This window comes from Chaetodon trifascialis, chromosome 4 (genome assembly GCF_039877785.1).
Source record: "Chaetodon trifascialis isolate fChaTrf1 chromosome 4, fChaTrf1.hap1, whole genome shotgun sequence".
NCBI lineage: Eukaryota > Metazoa > Chordata > Actinopteri > Chaetodontiformes > Chaetodontidae > Chaetodon > Chaetodon trifascialis.
Window position 1 is genome coordinate 20471160 of NC_092059.1, and position 15896 is coordinate 20487055.

Here is a 15896-nt window from a genome sequence, read left to right on the forward strand (position 1 = left end):
TGCAGCTCTACCTCTTTGTCCTTCTGTCCCTCTACTTCATTCAAGTGCTGCACATAAACTCTGACTTACGAGCGTGCGACAATCAAAGCTAAAAATAAATCATGTTACAGGAATAACTAAGCATGACTAATGTGTATCATCGGGACTGTGAGAGTGTGGTTTGATTGACAGTAGCCTGGAAACCTCAGGAGACAATCCCTCAGCCGTCATCAGATTTGGATTCACATGTTGTTAAATCTTACTGTTACATTTCTTTTAACCAAGTCCTGCCCACTTAACCCCAAGAGAGGAGACAAAACCGAAAAAATACTGAATTGTCTGGCAGGAAATGTTCATGTAAGACCCCTTTTCTCATAGTAAGAGGCCGACTAAGTTAAAGTCATGAATAGGCAGATAAACGTGACTTTTCGGTGTTCCAACTTAATGTTCATACATGTTGTCTCTATGTAGAAATGCATCCATGCTTTCCATCCATTTTGCTATCTCTGCCTGTCTCCATGTTGGAGCGGTTCATGAAAACCTGGATATACATTTGTAATATCCCTTAAAGGCAGCAACCTGGCAACCTGACAATGGATGAGCGCCAGGCAGTAAAGCAGCTACAAGTCATTCAGATTCCACAAGAGAAACACAAATATCAGAGTCTAATCAGAGTCCGTGATGAACACAGAGTATGTGTGACTGAGAATATACATATAGTTACATTAGTCGAGCATAATTAACTGGATAAACTGAATCCATTGATCAAAACATGTTTTATAAATGACTCTCATCATAATCAGCTCTTTAACATTACTGTAAGCCGGTTATTAGCAATTAAATCCTGTCCAGAGCATCCCAAGGGTGCAGGGAGATGCCTTCAGGGGACACCATGACATGTTCAGCGTTAACCTGTTGAATCTGAGCCTGTGAAATGTTACTAAATGGGGAGAAATGTTTCTTGAGTTATCTAAAGTAATGTTAATGATATGAGTGAAGCCTCACTACAACCTTACACACCTATCCCTCTCTACGTCCGAGTACCTCATTGAGTTGGATGGGAGACAATGAGTCGAATTCCAATAGGCTGCGGCCGCCGTTGAATTAGCATGGAAAGAAGGGCGGCCTTCATTAAGGGCACTGTGGTTTGTCTGTGCTGATAAGGGCCCGGCCGGGAAGGAGACGAGCGACACATCAATCCTACACAATGAGCAACGTGTGACACACTGGAGCCCCGACGTAGATTAAGACTTAATGAAAACCAAATCAGACGAGGAAGAGGGAGAGAGGGAGAGGGAGGGACAGACAGAGAGAGAGAGACAGACAGACAGACAGAGAGAGACAGACAGACAGAGATAACAAGGGCAGGATGGGGAGGGCAGTCATAGAGGGAGTCCCATCTGAAGGAGAGACAAAGTTAGGCGGGATAAGCAGAACCTTGGGGATGGGGGGGGCTCGAGTTCACAAGATAGAGTTTTGTGTGTGTGTGTAAAAGGAATGGAGGAGAGAGGAGAGGACAAAACCACTGACTATCAAGGAGAAGCCAAAGAAGTGGGCTGGAAAAGTTTAGCAGAGAGGACACAGCATCCTTTAGACAGGAGCTCCAGAGGTCGAGTATGGTGAGCTTTAAAGAGACAGTTCAACATTACTGTTTGCTTTCTTTACGAGAGTGAGCGGACTCAGTTCATAACGACCTAATGTCAGTACACTGTAGAAATGGCTTGACATTTTTTTAAAATTTGGGATCAATACTACTCTCATGGCTATATAGTAAATATGAATCCAGATCTGAGAAGTGACTAGCCTAGCTTAGCATGAACACTGAAGCCAGGTAAAGCAGCGAGCGTGGCTCTTACCAAAGTTTTCAAATATGTATGTAATTAGAAATCTTCAGAGATGCTGGTGGTCTTTGGACAGAGTGGGCTAGCCATTTCCCCTTGCTTCTAGTCTTTATGCTAAGCTAAGCGAACTGGCTGTAGCTTCTCTTAGCTCACATGATGAAAAAATGAGAGCCTCCACACTGGCTCTTTCCTTTTAACATACTGAGGTGAATTTGCACATTGTGGAGCATGATGGACACTGGCCTCATTCAATGACCTGCGGGGCTGAACTGTGCCCACAGTAGCACCCACACAACCTGGATATGTGCATACTTGCTGCCAAGGTGGAACATAACAAGCCAAGAGGTGTGGGAGAGAGAGACAGTTAGGTGGTGACGGTTGGTGGGTGAGTGTGAATAACAAGAATGAGAAAGTGTGGAGGAAGGGGGTGACTCAGTGGCGAGACAGACACCCTTGTTAATATACAGAGACAGGTGTGTGTGTGTGTGTGTGTGTGTGTGTGTGTGTGTGTGTGTGTGTGTGTGTGCATGCACCACCACTGCAGCATGGCTTTCCCCTCCAATCATACCTTAAAATGGGTACTTCACCTTAATGGAAACAATGCATTTTAGCCATGACTTCATGCTACTAAAGTGGGCGTAACTAAAAGTATATCTCTAAATTTACTGTAAACTGGTGAGTTCAACCTGCTTTAACTTTTTTTTTTGGGGGGGGGGGGGGGGGGGCACAACAAGCTGAACTTGTGAGCAACCAGTTGTCAATTTACCATCCATCTGATGAATGTCCAGCATTCACTCTCCTTTCAGCTAAGTCTTGATCTCCACCAACTCCTGAGGGAAATATCTGGCTCTTTAGCTGTTCCCCTATGTACACTAGCTTATTTGAGCTGCCTGCTATTGCTGAAAAAATAGGTTGATGAGTGCAGTAAGAGCGAACCAAAGCACTCATGTTGAAGGCTGTGAAAACCTAAACAGTGAGCTGGGAGTGTTTAAAATGCTCAGCAAAGCCGAGACAACGCACAAAGTCATGTGATAATGCTCTGCGGGTTTGTTGATCATTCATTGGACCAACTGAAAATACAGAAATGTTGGTAAGTAGAGATTTAAGGTTAACGTTTCAGCATGAATGACTGCACTTTGTCAAGAGGTCTTGTGTATTTACAGCATCATGTTACCTTTCAAGATATAAGAATGATCAGTGCAGTTCGGTGCACAGATTTCAAAATAAAACAGCCTTGGACTGCACTGGTGCTTGCTCACAGCAAGAATCCAGTTTTTTCCTAGTAGAATCAGTCCCCGTCCATGTACTTTTCCTTGGTATCTTGACATTTAACTACACAATATCCAACAAGGCGAGGTGCACAAAGCTTCAGAGAGGATTGCTGATTGGGATCTCTTCTTGTTTAATGAGGTGACAACCACATTGTGAAGGATGAGTGTTTTCTCATCAGCAGTACAATTCAGATTTAGGCCTGTTTAGATGGAGGTCACTGGGCTTTTAATAATGAGCTACATGGTCTGCTGGCTTTAGTGTGTGTGTGTGTGTGTGTGTGTGTGTGTGTGTGTGTGTGTGTGTGTGTGTGTGTGTGTGTGTGTGTGTTGAGGGCGCAGACAGGAGCTGTTTGTGTGTGACAGCATGTGTGTAAAAGACAAGGGGGTGAAGGAGTGCATGGAATAGTTAATCTTGATATCTTTACTGATTAATAGTGTGTGTGTGTGTGTGTGTGTGTGTGTGTGTCTCTGACTGCCATCAGAGACACACACACACACACACACACACACACTGTACATTAAGATGTATGAGCTATGTAAGACTGATTCGGAAGAACAAATCCTAGAAAGCTCAGTTGAATCCCATCCGATCTGAAACAAGAGCACACATTTACAACAAAGCACAAGACCAAGAAGTGGCAAACCCCTCAGATTCACACAAAGTGCATGGAATAGTTAATCTTGATATCTTTACTGATTAATAGTGTGTGTGTGTGTGTGTGTGTGTGTGTGTGTGTCTCTGATGGCAGTCACTATGGTACTTTTTCTCAATTCAGAAAAGCTGAGGTCTCAGATGCATGCTTCACCCCTTGCATTGCTTCACTGCATACACACTCACACAGGGCACAATCAGCCACTTCCCCTACCTCAGCATGACGTTGTGTGTACATGTGTGGGTCTCTGTGTGTACAAATGGCGCCTACTGTCCATGTGACAGATGGGCTCCCATAGTAACAGTTCACATGGGGGTGGCAGAAAGTCAATTTTGGATGCAACAACCTTCACACCTCCCAAGAATTTTTTGGATGGGGGTAATTCCTGTTGAACTGGACAGACTCAAGATCTGTGCAAGTGCATTGGCAGGATGCGCCTGGGTGTTTGAACACCAAACCGTGCCAAAGAAGAGCCAAAGCAGGCCAAACAAACCAAGCTTGGGACCAAAAACCTGTGCACATAATTACCTTTTAATATTATGGAAATTGCTTTGGTAAATATGGCTTCAAATGCAAGTGCCAGACCTATAAAGCACAAGATTAACAATGAATGTAAATCACAAATTGAATTGTAAATTGCGCAGTGAAGGAAAGGGAAACAGATGGCAGCCACAGAAGGCAAGGACAGGGCAAATGGACACCCTCGTCTGTGCGGTTTTTGCTAGCGACTCTGCTACCAGGCAGTTGTCTTTGTCAAATTTTGGAGATGCCAGTCACAATGTGCTGCACTGTAGCTGCCTCAAACCCCTTCTGATGCACAGGGCATCGCAATGCTGCCAGTAGGGCTGTGGTCAACTGGAGAAACTCCTGGTCAACTAAAATTCTACCTACTCTTCAACTGGGTGAACACAAAAAAACCTGCACGTTATCTCTTGGTTAACCAAAAATGCCCTATTTTGGCTCTGATGCAGCCGCCTCTCTCTCATGCATGCACTGCAGCCCTGAACTTATCTAGAAAAGACTAGAGGAGGTGCATGATGGAACGCAAAATTTGTCCAAATCATGGACCATTAAACAGACTTAACCCTGCCAGCTCACTTGCACAAAGTCAGTGTAAAGTCTGTCTGACACACACAATCTCCCGTTGTGTGCTACATGTGTTAGAGGGCAACCTGCATTGTACAACCACTGGGAATTTGGTAGGACAAGAGCATATTAGCCAACCAATCAACCAACCGACCAGACAGTGTGAGCCCTAGCTGCCAGACACTGCACGGTACACTGTTTGCACTTAAACTCGTCACCCCTATACATAACCACAGCACAGAAAACAGCAGAACCTACTATTAATGAAACGTAATGACCAGAAGCAGAAAAGTCAGTGTTTGAACAGTTTGTGCTGTGGCTGCTAATCATTGCTTTCAATATTTAGTTTAAGGTCATCAAAGATCCAATCTGTGACCTTCTACACACTCAAACTACAACACATGACAGCTTCTACAGCGGCACTTTTATGAGGTTGTTTCACCTCATTGTTGCTGGTATGCAGTAAAAAATGCTTTACATGAACATGACAACATAACACTGTTATTAAGTGATGAAACAGAGGTCAATAACAGTGACAGATTTCAGACAAGATCCAATTAACAGTTCTCAAAAGCAGAGAATGGAGAGTGCCTTCATCCAGTTTTACTGCGCTCAGTTATACAGATGGATACAATTACAATATATACACTGTATAATTAACAGCCATTACAGACTTCAGCTTGAGTGAGGTTTTAACTGCACCTTAACGCAAACATAAGTAGCCCAGATGGAGAATGGTACTATTAGGAGACACTCAATATGGCATACTTTTTATATTTCATCTTGCCAAATAAGTTTGTTCACCACAGGCCACCGTACGCTACGTCAAAGAACTGTAAATGTACATACGATACATACATTCACTATTTCTTTTTCTTTATCGATTTGTCCATTTGCTTTGTGTCATATCAACATCCGTCATGGTAAAAGTGCCACACTGATTCAGCTGCAGCTCAGACCTGAGGGCACCTTTGTCACATCAAAGAGAATGTCAGAACAGCGTTAAACAAGATGGAGAGACAGAAGCCACTCAGGACGCACACAGCCTGATGCTGGATCACCACCTGGAGCGCGTGAGCCAGGAAGTCACTCTGTGAAACAGCAGGAGAGGAAGCGAAGCAGATAGAGGCTGTTTACAATGATAATTAGCATTACATAATAGCTGTATGCTTGCTAAACTGCTTCTCTCCTGGGTGATGCAGCCCAGTCTCCATCACTTAACTATGGGGCTCAGCTCATCCTCTGCTGTCTCACTCCTTATCTCCTGTCTTTTTGTTGTTCACTTTGGAAGTATTTCATCTTCCTTACATCTCTATATCCCTGTATTTGTGTCCCTCTTTCCTTTCACTGATGCATTCTTCACATGTGAGACATCCCAGGTGATGCTTTCATGAACAATTCTCTCCTCTCAGGTGTAAGTCTCAAATGATCCTTACAATAACCCCTGTCCTTCCATTCTTCTCCGCTTCCTCTCTTTTTCATTATCAGCTCCGATTCAACACTCTTCCCTGACCCATTCTCTTTCTGCTTCTCCCTCTCTCTCTTTCATCTCTCTTCTGATGTTATGCCACTGTGCCAACGAGGAGGAGCAGAAGGAGAAAGGAGGAATGAATCTGGGTCACAGGAGGCCATGCATCTCAAGTCTCCACTCCGCCACAATAAAAAGGAAATTGATCTGTGGCTCGCCTGCTCTCCCATTCCCTTTAGCCTCGAGACCAGACGGACACACGAACGCACACACGTGCATACGCGGGCAAACGCGCACATGCAGGCACGCACACACAGCTGAGTCAGTCCATCCGCCCAAAGCAGCAGGTGCACCCACACTAACAGCACACAAACGCAGCATCATACAGACACACACCCTCCCTTCCCTCTCCACCACCACCACCCTGTGTGAACGAGTTTATGTGCGACCGCGTAAGTCTGTTTCTCAATTCAAAACCCTGCGGTGGTATGAAAGCAATTTACTTGAGACTTTCAACTACAATCCACATTTTGGTTAGTCAACATCCTTTAAAATTCAGTTTGCCTCGCTATCATTCTGTCTCTCACCTTGCCATTCATCCTTCTCCACTTGTGTAACTGCATGTGTCCAAATGCAACCCGGTTATACAGTAATACAAGAGATGGTTAGCTGTGGATGCACTCATCATTGTCATCAGCTGGTAGAAAAACTCCATGATGAGCAACACAAACGCTGCAACTGATTTTCATTTTTGCAGGTTTTTTTATTCATAATTTAGTCTATAAAATGTCAGGAAATGGTGCAAAATTCTTGTCACCTATAAGAAGCTGGAAGAAGAAGTTAAGAGACGTTGTACCATGATTGATATGCAGAAGTTGGTAAAATCTTCTGATCTTCTGATCTGAAAATACATCTTCTCAGAAAACACCAAATAAGGAGAGGGAAGAAACAGGGACAAACAAGATGTGTAGTTGTCGGATTCAAGAAACCCAAGCAAGAGGTAAACAAACTGTTCAACAAATCCACAGTGGCCATGGGCACCAGAGAGAGGGAGAGGAGGAGGCAGAGAGACGGAGGGAGCCTCAGCAGCCATGCGGCAGAAAAGAAAATCTAATCATTTCCTCATTACTATGCTTCCTCGGTTAGTTGGGCTGATTTGGAGAAAACGGATTATGTTCTTCGATCGCTCCCCGCGAGTCCCGGTCAACTTTCACCGAAGCATGCTCCATCCGCTGGAATGTTTTATATTACCCCTGGTGCTACCTGCACGTGAACGCTCTGCTTATTACAAGCCGAGGGACTTCAGTTCATTCTGCTGTAATGGCCGAGACTCTCACAATCATCAAAACACAACCGGCACTCACGGAGGAAGCTGATTAGCAACGGCGCGGCGAAGTCTGGGGAAAATGAAGATAGCTTGTCGATGGAAACGTTTCAGCACAGGTGCACAAAAAAGCTGTTTGTGGACATATTGTGAAGCAAATTACATGCGTCTAGGTGTGCTATAATGAAGCCATGCTTCTCTTTATTAGACTCTGACTCAGTGAGTTCAAAGCACACCCACTCACACACACAAGGTACGCCTTGTCCAAACCTAAGGAAAGCTTATTGGATCAGGGCGGAACTGAACAGGAGGTTGTGTGTGTGTGTGTGTGTGTGTGTGTGTGTGTGTGTGTGTGTGTGGTGTGTGTGTGTTCTCATCCATTTTTGCCCCATGTGTCCCTCCCTCCCTCATCAATGGCTGCTTTGGTCCATTAGTACAGAGGTCTGGGGTCTGTGGGGTGAACGGGGAATGTTCGGGTTCTTCCATTTCGACTGTGAGGTCACTGGCTTTACAGTCCTTCACAGCTAATGACCATCTCTGGGAACACACTCAGTAATGTGCTCACACACACACACACACACACACACACACACACACACACACACACACACACACACACACACACACACACACACACAGAAGGCAGGAAACTCTTCATCATTGGGACACCTCAGAAGCATATGCAGGCACACACACATAGAGAGACTCATTAAGCGACACACCAATCTATAGTCTCTTCATCATGGTGACACTAACAGTGGGAAGCAGTTGCACGTACACACTCATAGAGTCACACACAGAAACGCGCACATAGAAAGGATTCTTAGAATAAAGACTCGAATGCTAACGTGCAGACTCAGGCCTCGGCTTTATGCACACATTTTTTAAAGTAAGCCGTTTCAGTGAATTTAGCAGTAAAATGTTGACAACATTGCAAGTCTATAAAGAGAATATAACTACAAATAATGAATGGATGAATAGGAGATATGTTCATATGTTCACAAGGAATATAAGAAGTCATATATCCAGATGCATGACATTTACAGGGTTTACACACTGGTTAGAGCGGTTAGACCTGTTTGCTGTTAATGATGTAAATGACTTACACAATATGGAAAGCGACAGTTGAAGGCAGGGAACATGAGAACACAACACAGCAACATACAAATTACAGAACAAGAACAAGCACAACTTCTTCTGCTATTCAAAAGCCTGCCAAAAATAAGCGGCCGTTATTCCAAGTGCTTCATGGGAAGGAACATTTTGTGGTTTGATCCCATGAAAACCAGTAGGTAAAACTGCCAGCTAGATTTCCTGCTCGTCCACTCATCTTCCTGTCATTAGAAAACATTTAAATTGTGAACTACACAAAGAAAGCTCTTCTTACCACACACAGATGTCATCTACCATGTGCTCCAGAAACAGCGGCGATGGCGTTTGCTTACAGGAGGTCAGCGGCTCCGCCCAGGGAAAAGCTAACATCTGCTCAGTTAATTTTGTTTAAAACAGATATTCATCAATTAACAGAAGCATACAGCTCTCTAAATGCCATTTCATGCTTCTCTGAAATGCCTCACACTTTCTGCACGACTCATTCAAGAGACTCCCTTGTGGTTAGCGTGGACATCTGTGCCACAAAATTAAAACTTAAGATGCAAGCTCTGCCTTGATTCATATATACGGAATAACGGATTGTTTTTAATCACAGCAGACCGAAGGACGGACAGAGAGAAACAGAGACCGTCTCTGTCGCACATCTACACTTTATGTCATTATTGAGCCAGGCAAACAGCCCCATTTATCAGTTTAATCAATCAATGGATCTATTTCTGTTGCTGCACAAAGGTTAGATTGATTTCAGGTAGCCGTGTGTGGAACGTGCTACTGAAAAGGAGAGCACCCGCGCGCACACGCACACACACACACACACACACACACACACACTTAAAGTCAAACCCATGCAAACAAATTTAAGCATCTGCGTCTCGAGCTCTCTCCCTTTACCCCACAAGAAACAACACATTCACGGCGCTTCCATGCATGAGCGGCTTTACCTCCAGTTCTTGCTGTTGATTAAAAAGCATGCACCGGGGAGAGAGGGATGACACAGAGAATGATTGAAAATGAAGGAAAGGGGGGGGGGGGGGGAGGGGAGAAAAAACTTTTGCAGGGAGGTGTTTTTGCTCACTGGTCTCAGATTCAGATCCTATTCTAAAATGATACATAAAATATAATGCATACTTCTATATGCATAAGTTACTGCCAAACACACATACACATGCAATGTGGAAAAATAGATCAAGTTGTGAAGGAATAAGATCTCAGAGGAGATTTCTGCCGTGGACCAAATATGTATAATAAATGAACAATACAAACATATTATAATGAATCACAGAGGAGAGCAGAAGCATGACACACACAGAAGTATGGAGCATGGTAAAAAGAGATGTAATGCTTGCTACCATATGGACAGGAAAACACATAAAGTGATCTAAATGTACTATAAAACAAATATAATCACATCTCTGCTGCTACTTAGAAAACACGCTCACATACACACTGACCCACACACACACTTTGTGTTTCTAAACCACAATGCCGTCATCCTTTCATGGATTTAGGGGGGCAATTAAATGAAACATGAGAGCAAGCACATGATTAAAGATTTATTTGCCCAAGGTCCCTGCAGCCCCTTCCCTCTTCACCCACACACACACACACACACACACACACACACACACACACACACACACACACACACACACACACACACACACACACACACACACACACACACTGACACACACACACACACACACACACACCTTCTACTACTGTGACCATCTGGGGATGCAGGAAGGAAAGCATTGATCTCATTAAAAAACTCTGACTGTACAGACTGCCATTGGAGGCTCCCACACACATACAGAGAAACACACACACACACACACACACACACACACACACACACACACACACACACACACACACACACACACACACATCAAACACCACATGTTGGTGTAATTTACTAAGTGAAGTATAAATGTGTCATTCATTGAAATCAATTAGCTGGGGTTTGCTAACTCTGAACGCATCCCCATAGGCCCTCTGGAGACTTGGTGCTAATGTGATGAATTAAGGTCAACAGTACAGACTGACAAAGCACGCACATGCACACACACGTATGAACACAAACTATGGGGTTTGTTGCTATTGCTTTTGGCATTAGCAACTTATAGATCTCAACCATTTTGCATTATTTACCTCTAATAAGCATAGCTTTACACAGGGACTGCAATGGGGAAAAAAATGAAACAGGCTGTTAGCATAGCAGCATGCTGTGATTATGCCAAGTGACCTGAGATCAGCTACTGTACAAGTGCCACTGGCCAACAACAGCCTCAGCCAATTACCATTGTAGAACACTGCCAATTGCAGAGTTAGCTCTGCCAAACGCTGAAAACATCATTGTCAGTTTTTGAGTGTTGGTCAGATGAAACGAGCATTTTCTAAGATGAGCTAAGACCGTGAGCTGTGAGAAATGTTGATGGGCCTTTTCCATGTCTGCAGACATGGCGTATGAAGTGCTGCACTAGTTGATTGTGATAGGTTTCCAGAGTAAGAAAAAGGTTTGCCATTAAGTATCAGACATGCATTTTGAGTCCATCTTCTTCGATATTCATTGGGGCATCTCCTCCATCCACGCTCATTCTTTCATCCCTCTATCAATCCCCCAAGCACATATGAAAGGAGACAGAATCTATTTTATCCTTCAATCACCTGCAAGACTCCTGCTTATTTTCCCTTGCTCATTCTTTTTCATCCTCTCTTATACTTAGCTCATCCAACTTTATTTCTATTAAACCCAACCTTTCAAGTTTGGAGCATGGAAAAAAAACAGTGTCTGAGTTCCCTCCGGATCGTCTAACAGGTGCAAGAATCTCTTCATTAGAAACGGATCAATGGGTCTCAGGTGCACTCAGATGAAAATTTCGAGCCTCTTTGAGGTTTGGGAAAACATACTCACGTTCACGTGCACAAATACACAAGCAATCACCGTCTCAGTGTTTCTTTACATGGCTAAGAAAACATCCTTCTGGGTGGAGTCCTAATTTCATGGCATCTAACAAATTGGATTACGGGTATAAATGAGGTCTGGGCCTTTTGACAGGAAGGTATTGTGCCATTTCAATATTTATGACTTTCAGAAGAAGCTAGAAGTGAATAGAATTAATGAGGCAAACTGTGAGGGGTCTTAATTACAGAAGGCATCCTGAGAAGTCTGTCCCTCCCTCAGCCCCTCGCTGGCAGAAAACGGCAAATGGCCATAAAATGACAATTATTCGGCACTCACAGTAAGTGAGATTTGAACTCATGCAGTTTTTTCAGAAGACAGCGACTCTTGGTAGGAAGAAATTAGGTGGTCACAAATCACTCTGGGAGGAAGATTTCTAGCGGAGAGCCGTTCTAATGGACTCACTATGGCAGAGCTTTTGTGCTAATGATATTTATGAAAGCTATTTTTTTTAAGGATCTTCTTGTCTAAAAAGGCAAATGTCAGACTCGTGTCACCTCGTCTGATGCCCTCATGCTCTGTCTGCAGTGTTCAGAGTTAAAAAAACTCCACACAGCAGCCACCTGTTCAAATAGCCTCTCCAGTGGAAAAAAAAACAAAACTTTGGAGCCCTGTGGAAAAGAGATGTGTTTGGAAAGAGTAAGTAAGGCTTGTGGGCATCTTAGAAAGCAGCGGGCTGCCTGCTCTGATTGCGACTCACCTTCACTCACCTCTTTCTTTCACAGTCAATGGGATCAATACCTCTTCTCTGAGAAAAAGAACATTGTCTCTGCTCACAAAATAGCCTTTCACTTTTGCTTTTTGGGGAGTAGGAACGGCCCGATCTGACAAAACACATTATTTGTGCTCAGAGTCAGAATCAAGTCTGAAGTTAACATCATGAACTTTAGTCCTACACCACGTAGTTTTACCTGTTTCAAACACAATACTCTCATTTTTGGCTAATTAGCAGCGTGTAGCATTCAAACACCATGTGAGTGTTCCCCTTCAAATCAAGTGGTATTGTAGGGAGGGGGCAAACTGTGCAACGTCAAGGTGAAAATCAAAAAGAACTTAATTTAGAGTGTCAGGGTTTAATTAAGCTGCCTGATCATTTACGAAAGCATCATCACACACAGAAAACTGGACCAAAGCTGCGTTATCTGGGCCAGAGAGGTGGAATAATGCCAATGAAGACAGGAGGCACTCACAGTGACAACACTACGGGCCAATTATACTGAACTACTGCTTTCTGTCACAACTGGGTCAATGGGTCTTCTCCATGTAGAGTGGAGTAAGTGTGCGTGTTACAGAGGGTCTGGTTTGCACATGTGCCTTTATTTCATAATATAATTCCAGAAGCAGCGCTCTGTGTGTTGCTAGTTCATGGTTACAGTACAGTACAAGACACCATTAAAATGTTCTCCTACTTAAAAAGAAAACACAATTAGAGTCATTTGTTTATTGTCTTGAACTTATCATTTCATTTCTTGAGAAACTTCAGAGGTAATTTTCTGCTTTTCCTCGAGGAGTTCAATCTGTGCCTCCATTTTTCTTTGTAACTGCAGGCAGAAGTTAAGCACTTTGTTGAAACCAAAGTATCAAAGTACTTCACCCTACAGGCCATATCGACACACATCAGACTCTCGGCTCTCTGGTTTGTAACTTTGGAAGGTACTCTGGATTCAGTTTGGGTGATTTCTTTTGGATGTTTACTTGTGGGCATTAAATGTTGGCCTTTTAAATATAGCTGTGGGATTTAGCGGCGGTTGCACCTGAGCGCAGCAGGCATTTAAAAGTGGAAATTCATGGGCAACAAGGCATGAAAACTTGCAGATGGGCCATGGTAAGCGCTAGTTTTTCTGGCTAAACAGACTTATTTTACTATTCTGGTTGGCTTCACGGTGGTGGTGACAGTCAATGCTTCACTCTCAAGCCTGACCAAACAGACGTAGTCATATTATCGTATTTATCGAACTCGAAATTTCATTTCAAGAGGGTCATTTCAGGTCCATGGTCAGCGGGAAAATCTGTGCTGCGTACAAATAAAATTAGATTATTTTCCCAACTCAAACTTGGACATAAAAACCCCTGACTACTATAGAACTTACACAATCAGCAAGTTATTGGAAGTGGTAATGAGGAAGTGTTGTGACGCCATATACCAAAGAATTTCTCATCAGTAACAGAACTAAAACTGCAGGTTTGTACATGAAACACAGAGGTCAGGTATGAATTAATATCTCTAGCTAGAGCGCAGCATTAGTGAGCTGCAGCCATGCAGCTGACATCCAGCAACAAGAAGAAACTCTGCAAAACCAAACAAAAGGAAAATCACTTTCGTACAAGGATGCTTATTTTGTTATGAGTATGTCAAAGAAAAGGTCACGGTATTCATTCTTCAGCCAGCTACAGCAGCTAAGAAGATGATGCTGATGTGCATGTGTGCCTGTGTGTGCATGCGTGCCAGTGTGGTTATGTGCTTGTTTGCGTGTGCGTGTGTGTGCAGCACTAGCCTCTCTTCTTCGTACAAAAGCCGAATGCAAAATGTTTAAGCCAGTCATCTTCCTGCTTCATTTAATCATGCTAACCCTTTGAGAACAACAAGAGCAGACAAACAAAGAGCTTCAGGATTCACTTTTTCTCATGGAAACTATGTGTAAACACGCAAATATGTAAAGCAAACACCGATTTAAAAAGCTAATGAAAACATGAGAAGCTCAGAAGGAAACTGCGTGCATGAAAATTCTCGCAAAGAGTATTGAACCCAATAAGATAATGCAGATGTTGCATGCAAGGTCACAGCACTATTCATTATGCTCCCACACAGACAAAACCAATTGCCAATGCATCTTTGCAAGTGTGTGTATGTGTGAGAGGGAAGGGGCCTCTCAGGCCCATTGAGAAGGTGTCACCCTGCTTCCAAACATTCGAGCACTGCTTCCAATGACACATAATAGGGGGGTGGGAGCGGAGAGCGGAGGGCACAGAGGGAGTGAGTCGTCATTGGTTAAACGCACGGTGAACACATGCCAGGAAAGAAGAAAGACAGAAAAACAGAGCTTGAAGCAGGCGAAGATGAAGGGAGAGCACCAGGCAGGAAAGGAGATCTGATGACAAACATCTTTCCTTCACTACCTAACAAGCACGACAGATAGAAGAAAAACATTTCCCCATCACAGCCTGCCCTCCCTCTCTACATCTGGCTCATTGTCGCAACGAAGCATCGTTAAACTTTGCAAGGCAGCCAGCATCCCAAATAGCTGAACGTTTTGCACATCAGTACGTCCTGAGAGACTACAGCGCATCAGCTTTTTACTTCAAACACATTCGCAGAAATGCCCACATTGGAGCTCCAAGAGGAAGCGCGTTTTATCAGGAGTTTCAGAGGATAATCAGAACAGGGGGGATTTTTATTCTCCTCAATCAGCAGTGGAAAAGGTGGTCCTTACCATAGATTCCTTCACTATTTCCTCACCCTTTAATCCCCCTCCAACCCCTTCATGTTGACACAGTGTCAGTGTGTTCTGATAATAAAGCATGCTGCTGGTAAAAATGTTACATTAGCACTGTGCGTATCCACAAAACATAGGCTCTGTGTGTGCGTGAGAGCTTTTCTGTCACACCGGCCTTTTCTCTGATAACTGGTATTACTGAGCACTAGCTATATCATCAAAGAGTGACTCGCCCCCTCCACCACCTCACCCCACCATCCTGCACCGAATGACAAGCAAAATCCCCTCAAGGTAAAAAAAAAAAAAAACCCAGTCCTGGGCTTAGGAGCTGGCAAGGCATGTGTATGAAGGAGATATGTTGTGTGTGTGTAATCTACGTAAACAGCTTCACTCAAAAGCCAGATGGAGGGAAGAGGGACAAAGGGGGTGAGAGAGAGGATGCAGAATAAGGATGAACGTTAAGAGAGTTGAAGCTAAGGGCAGGAAGAAACATGGGAGAAAAATATATGACGACAACTCAACTTTCTCAAGATGCTAATCCTCAAGTGCCCGTTTTGCTGATTACGTCCTCCTTTCAGTTGATTAAGTCAATTAAGTCTTATTAGTTACTGATCGCTGGTCAGTTGTAGTGAGGAACTGAAGTGTGGGAATACTTTTTCAAGTACTAATAATTGCTTGGTCCAGAAGTGTGAAACAAAAAATGCCCATCACAAGTTCCCAGTGCCCAGACTGACATCTTTAAATTGCTTGCTTTGCATTGCT

The 15896-nt window shown here is 43.6% G+C and overlaps 1 protein-coding gene across 5 annotated transcripts in view; it reads right to left on the reverse strand.

Annotated features, from left to right (window-relative positions):
• Nucleotides 1–15896, reverse strand: part of lrp8 (low density lipoprotein receptor-related protein 8, apolipoprotein e receptor) — a 164200-nt gene that overhangs the window by 137202 nt on the left and 11102 nt on the right. The gene's annotated exons all lie outside the window — the stretch shown is intronic.